This window comes from Accipiter gentilis, chromosome 27, assembly GCF_929443795.1.
Source record: "Accipiter gentilis chromosome 27, bAccGen1.1, whole genome shotgun sequence".
NCBI classification, from domain to species: domain Eukaryota; kingdom Metazoa; phylum Chordata; class Aves; order Accipitriformes; family Accipitridae; genus Astur; species Astur gentilis.
In genome coordinates this window covers 10,932,085-10,938,974 of record NC_064906.1, presented here as the reverse complement: position 1 = coordinate 10,938,974, position 6,890 = coordinate 10,932,085, and positions in this window count along the sequence as shown.

Here is a 6,890-nt window from a genome sequence, read left to right as displayed (position 1 = left end):
TGTATCTCCTCCCTGCAAGTGCTCACTCTCATGTTTCTACTGGCACAAGTTGCATTCAGGTAGCTATATGCTAAAGCTCATGAAGAATCTGATTAAGGATATGCCAGTTTAAGGTGGCCATGAAACTCCCATTACAGTTTTGACTGAGTGAGAGAGAACCTGGCCAGCAAATACTAAAATGAAATATATATGCATCTATAATGAGTTGTGAAAAGTAAATCCTCTTGCCCTATCATATATTGGTGATCATAAAAAATGCATATCTATAATTTCTTTGGTGTGGTTGTAAATCCATCTGTTCCTCTCTGAAAGGCTCATCTTTTATTCTCCTGTGCAGTTGGTATATCTATGTATTCACTTATCACACACTTTTCTGTAATTGCCAACACTTGCCAGCCTAAAAATGAAGAAAAGATCTGAGAAAGGCTTTTCAAAAAAGGTTTGAACTTTGTAGGAAGCACAAGATATTTTCTCTGCTGCACATCCTCTTTTTCTATTTCACATATGTTCCTGGTAAAGGCTATTTATACTTTTTTCTTTCCTAGTTTCTCATTGTCTTTTTTCAAACAAGTAATCCCTAGAGAAGATTTACAAGAGGCATGAACTGGGAATGTGCTATCAACATCAATGGTAACAGACAGATTTACAGCATTTGTGACCTGTTCCATTATCACTACATGTATTTGAAGTAGAATCTGATATAGAAAATGCTTCTATTTTAAATTTTCTAAAACAAATAATTTGCTAAACAGCAGCAGTTACTTTTAGCTACAGTCTGTCTGAGATTTCAAGATCACTTGCTCACAGTCAACAGTGTCCTCATGCTTGCTTCAGAGCAAGAGTCACTGGTATTTTCTCAGAGGTTCTTCAACTGGAAGAGAAAGGCAAAAAGGATTCAGAAGCAGAAGAGACAGCCAAACACATTTAAACTAGAAATACACAAACTAGCAAGGAGGAGGTGAATGGTACATCCTTTGATTTCTTCAGATAAAAGTTGGTCTTTTGATTTGATTTCTTCAGATCAGGGTTGGATGCCCTTTCTTGAAGATTGATTTCACTCAAATACAAAGTTACTGACCTCAACAGATGAACATGTGGATGCAATCCCAGTTTAAACCATCAGCATACACCTCACATCAACTGGGAGCATAACTTCACCCATCACTGCTAACGTGCAAACTTTCTGCTCTTCTCTCATTCCTGCCCTTTCCTTGAGAAACCTGCAGCTGAGGTGGATCAAAGTCTATAAGTGGTGTCATAAAGGAGATATGTCAAAAGAAAATGATAGTTCCCCTCTGATCTTAAAATATATTCATCTATAATTAGCATTAGCTTTTCTAACTGTACACAGTAACAAACATTGTATTCAATCAAAACAATATTATATGCTGTATCTAATATCAAATGCATAACTTCAGTCATTATGAAAATGCTGGTACTCTCTGTCTACCTATTAATAACTGTAGATTGATATTAACAATCTAGTAATAAACACAGCTGCTCATTTCTTTGCAAGAATCTCTCACTCTCACACAATGGAATAATAAAGAATGTTTGGTTTTAACGGCATCCTGGCAAGGAAAGTGGTAAAACAAGGAGCTCTGTCAGAACAGAGTTTCAAATATCAAAACTTCAACATCAACAGCTTGGGAATGAACCACATACTCAGATTTTTCAGTAAATAGATTTAAAAACCTGACTCATCTAGTTAGAATTTACTATTATTTATTTTAAAAATTAGTTATGTAGGGCTGGATTTTTTCTTAAGTTTTAACTGTTATTTTGCAAGGTAATATCTGTAATCTTGGATAGAGGCATGTAAACATGCAATGCAAAAAAGCACAGCACGCAAGCCAGCTACCTAATTGAGGATGTGCTATTTTGTCCCTTTATAGATTACCCACACAGCAGTTGAAGTCGCTATAGTCGGTGTTAACATTAAACAAATACAAAATACTATACAAGCTTAGGGCTTTATCAGGCTTTAAGTATACGATTTATAGAAGATGTGACTCTCGGTCATTTGGATTCTTTTTTTGTGAATTGCCATGTTGTCGGATCAACCAGGAGGACAAAGTTTCAGTAGTTTTGGTGTGCAAAGCATATGAGCTTTAGCCAGTGTTCTAGGTGGCTGAGGTTTTTTATTAGATTATGTTGTCTTAAGTTGACATTGCTGTCAGTAGAATTTGCAAAGGTCTTTTTTGCTGTGAGCTTTTGTGGTTTGAAGAGGCAGCATTTCTGTTTTATGTCTCCTATTACGGTACTCCCTGGTTGCTTGACTGTTATCATTTACCTCTGGGCACCATTCAATCACTCAGCAACACAAATTTGATCCCTGCTAGATGTGAACGTACAACTGCATATCTGTTGAAATGCTAGAGCACAAAATATGGAGTTTATGTCAGCTTATACTTTTATGTGTGTTTTACACAGTTTGTAGAACCTTACGCAGCACAAAGCTTTTTAGTAATGAGTTAACTGTCAACTTTTTCTGAAGCGGAGTCAACAAAATATCAGATCAATGCTTTGTATCATGAGGCTGTGGACTATCTGATCTTGGACTATGAGTCTAACACCACATTTTGTCATCAGATCCCACAGCTACCTAATCACCTGCCCTTGGTTATATCTATTTTATGCTTACAATAACATGCAATATTCCAAATATCTCATTCTGGTTGCAAACAAAATTCATAAGATAAAATGTATATGCAGAGCAATAGAAATTCAGACTGCTGCTGTTATAAAAGCACAGCTGAAAATGTGTTTTCACATAATGTGTAAGTCATCATTACAGATACATATAACATTATGAAACCCAAATCATTATTATTATCTGCACCACAGTAGAAAAATTGGATGCATAGCAACCTTTTGTCTCTCTAGAGCTCTATCTCTATTAATAATCTTGTTATTTCTCACCCAAACTGATAAAAGTTGAATAATCCATAATCCTCTCATATTAACCTTATTTAACTTTTATTACTTTGTATGCTCCTGCTAGGAAACAAACAAAAACATTGCAAAGATGATTAGGCAAATATTTTCCTCAGAAACATGCCCTTAGGCTGATGTAATGGGTAGTGATACAGTCTGGTACATTTTGCAAAAAGAGACATCTTATTACAGTATCCCTATATTTAACGACTACACGGGCAATACTACCTTGTACAATATAGCATATTTTATTTGTCTATTTATTTGTCTATTATACACTACAGTCATGAAAATACAGTCTTGTCTTATATATGGAACTCCCTAAAAATTATTTCTCAGCTCCTAATAGAAAATGAATATTTGGCAATTTCATACAGAATAAATAGATGTAATATCTAACTGTCTGGATACACCAGACTCACATGCTCTGTCACCATTCCACAGAGTTTATATGCCATTGCTCTGAAGTTGCCCAGTCAGCTCTGTGTCGTTAGTAATTACACGTTAATTACAGGCTCCATCTTATGGTTAAAGTGTTGATGAGGGTGTAAATAAAAATGCCAACGATTTATCTCAGGCCCCCAAGAGCATCCACAGCCGCCCCTGTCCCTGCCCACCCCCCCGGGTTTCCCCCACCTACCCACAGCCCAGGGTCCCATTTTAGCCCCCCGGGGCCATCAGCCCCCGCCCCGGCGATGCTGCAGCAGGGCCCGTCTCCAGCTCCACACAGCCCTGCCCTGCCCCGGCCATGGACCCCCCGGGCTGGGCCTACCCGCGGGCCCATGGCACGGCACGGCCTCAGTCTGGCCCTGCCCGGCCATGACCGACGGCTGAAGCTGCCGCAGTTGCCCACCCCAGGCACACAGGAGCAGGCGACATGAAGCAGATTTCCCTAAGGCCTCCCGCACTGCTGCGCTGTTACTAACAGTCTCGTGCCCGAGGACCTTGGAGAAGAAGCGCTTTCCTCCATGGGAGGAAGAAGGTGCCTTGGCACGTGCTCCAGGGCACAGCTTCAGGGGTGGTCCGGCAGGAGGAAAACGCCATTCCCACCGCCTACGGGGCAATCTCAGCCTTAACGTTGTGTTTCATGGCTTTACGCACTGATTCACTTCAGAGGATGGCTTAGTCTTGGGTCAAAACCTACACCAAATTGAACCAAGTGAAGAAGCCCAAACCTATCCAGACTAAGGCCTGGTAGGAGGAGTATGAGCAGAAATTTCTACTGAATCCTTTAAGGTTGTGACCTTGGCACGTTGATTAAAATGATGGGCTCACCAATACTCGCCTGATGAATGCTTTGTGTCAATTGTTCATGGCTTTAGCACAAGACAATGCACAACTTTCTCTTAGTGCCCTTTTTTAGACTTTTCTGTGTGACAATTTACACTGCGGCCACCAAAAAAGCCAAGTATTCGTGGTCATAACATGGCATTCTCATCTTTTAGGTTATTGGTTGTAGTCCAGTGCTAGTGAGAGAGCTAACAGCTCTCTCATGCCATCCACCTAAAGGAAAAGGTCCAATTTAAAGGAAAAGGTGAACAAAATGACATTTTGAAATACATCTGACCCCAGCATTGTTTAGTACTGCTCTGATATTTATTTTTCTTGATTACCAGGTTATCTTTTTAATTGTCTTCTCTGATTTTAAAGCTACCACAATTAGGGTCATAGGTACCTTTGAACGTCTGTATTTGGCAGAGGAAAGGAGGAGTGAGTTAAGAGTAAATACAAAACATTTGGGAAAGCAAAAGATATGTCAATCAGATTTAAGAAGGAATGGTTCTGCTTAATTTAACTGTTCATGGGTTTCACACAAAAATCTCAGGAAATACATTTCTAGGCCACAGAATTCTTGCAAAACCATGGACTTTTTTTCCACACTGGGCTGATAATTTCACCACAGAGATACTTTATTCTTCAATCAATCTTCAGTCAATCAATCCAGAGCTGAAAATGCAGATACTAATTTGAACAGGGCTCGAATAAATACATTCCTGGAAGAACACGCATTTCCTATCATTACTCACTGAAGAGAGGGAGAGAACTATAATGACCAAAATAGGAATCTGCTGGATCATGGAGAAGCTATCTTATTAAAATTAGTTTACATAGATGGAGGAAATGGGCAACATAGTCCTCCAAGTCATTATTTCAGGCTTCAGCTGAATGTGGAGTATCTTGAATACTCCCTGGCTATCCGGCTCAGGGAGGACATTGAGCCAGTAAATCTTTCAGCTGAAATTCCTTTGAATAATGGCTCAAAGGAATGTAGTGACTTTCAAAAAGAGTAATCTTGAGCTGTTGCCCATGAGGCCAGATTTGTCATTATATAGCAGCTATTTAGGGGTAACAGCCCTCTATAATATTCCATTGTGTGCTTCTGGGTGAAACAACTGGCAAAGTTTCTATGGATCAACTACCAAGGCTTATTTCTTCCAAATAAGACTAAAATTCTGTAGAGTATTCCATCAGATTAAAAGGTAAATACTGAGATAACAAATAAAAGGTCCAATTAATAATCTTGTTTCCACTTTTCACTTCTGTCTTTGTACAGAATGAAGGCAGAGATGCTTTTTATGCAGCAAATGAAAGTGGGCAGCTGGACTTAGTGGGAAAACAGAAAAGCAGTGAGAAAAACTCACACGTATAGTTTTTCCAGTGTGTAGCTGCTGGCAGCGATCAGGAAAGGGAGAAGCAATGTTAAGTAGGGGGGGGGAAGGGAAAAGAACAGAACAAAAAATATTTTTTTGCCTAGAGTTTGATTACTAGAAACAAGACATGCTAGTAAACGATGACTACTTGATCCTCCCATCTACAGCACAGGTAAATCATCATCTGCTATTACTTCTAAGCTACCACAAAAGTTTCCCCTTGTCTCCAGTGTACTCTGTTTATCTGGGAAGGAGATTAATTTGCCACCTTTATAAATTGTTTGGCATGTATGTGCATTCACCAAGACTATGCCTCTTAACTCACAACCCTCACATTAAAAAACATGTATTGTTTTTTTAAAAAATAGCATGGCATGTTGAAATAATTTGTATATTTAGTAAGAGAAAACTGTGAAGAGAACATACTTTTTTGCTCTATTACACATTTATATAACGTCAGAAATCTGACCTCTACCCTGGTTCCTATTTAATTTTGTGTTTTCTCTTTAGCACTCCTCAAAGTATTTGCTTCCCAAACATATTTTTAGTCATCTCTGACTGTCCCTTAGCTGCTGAACTCATAAATGTAAACAGTTAGGCTAGCAAACCAATAAATAACTGCACTTGCCAAAAACATGAAATGAGTTGCTGAAGTATGAAATAACAGTTGTACTTCTAATCCTTTCCATTATTTCTTACCCCATCTTTCTTGACTTTGCTGGCACTGATTCAGGAAGAGCTTGGGAGAACACGGTTTTTTTTAACTCTGAAAGGACAGCATTAAGGACTGTGGAAACCTGCTGCTGGGTTTCAGGAGCACTACTCCAATAAAAATAACAAACATCCTGTTTAAGATGTGCTATGAGGTAAACTTGTAGACAAAAAAAAATTCAAGGCACGCAAAAGTTTTCAAGGCATGCCAAAATTAATGGGAGCGACGAAGTACTGGCCTGCACCAGGTAACTGTGAGAGATCAGTCACTGACAGAAGTCCCCCACAGCTACTGCATGAGAAGATGCTATTCCAGCATCTGGTGCATGAGGCTGCCCAGGACTTCAATAACAATCTGTACTGCTCTGTCACCGGGAGCCTGGGAAGAAGGCAGTGAGACACATCTCATGGCTCTCACAGACAGCAACGCCGTGTCTCAGCTAAAACAAGTCAGGGATGATGTCAGGGGACACGTCATGTCCAAGAACAACTGGGTCCTGGTCCAGTGGTCCTGGTCCATGGCATTAGCTACACCACCATTTTCTTGCCATTTTTCTCCTACTGAAAGCAATAGGAATCATAGAACGGTTT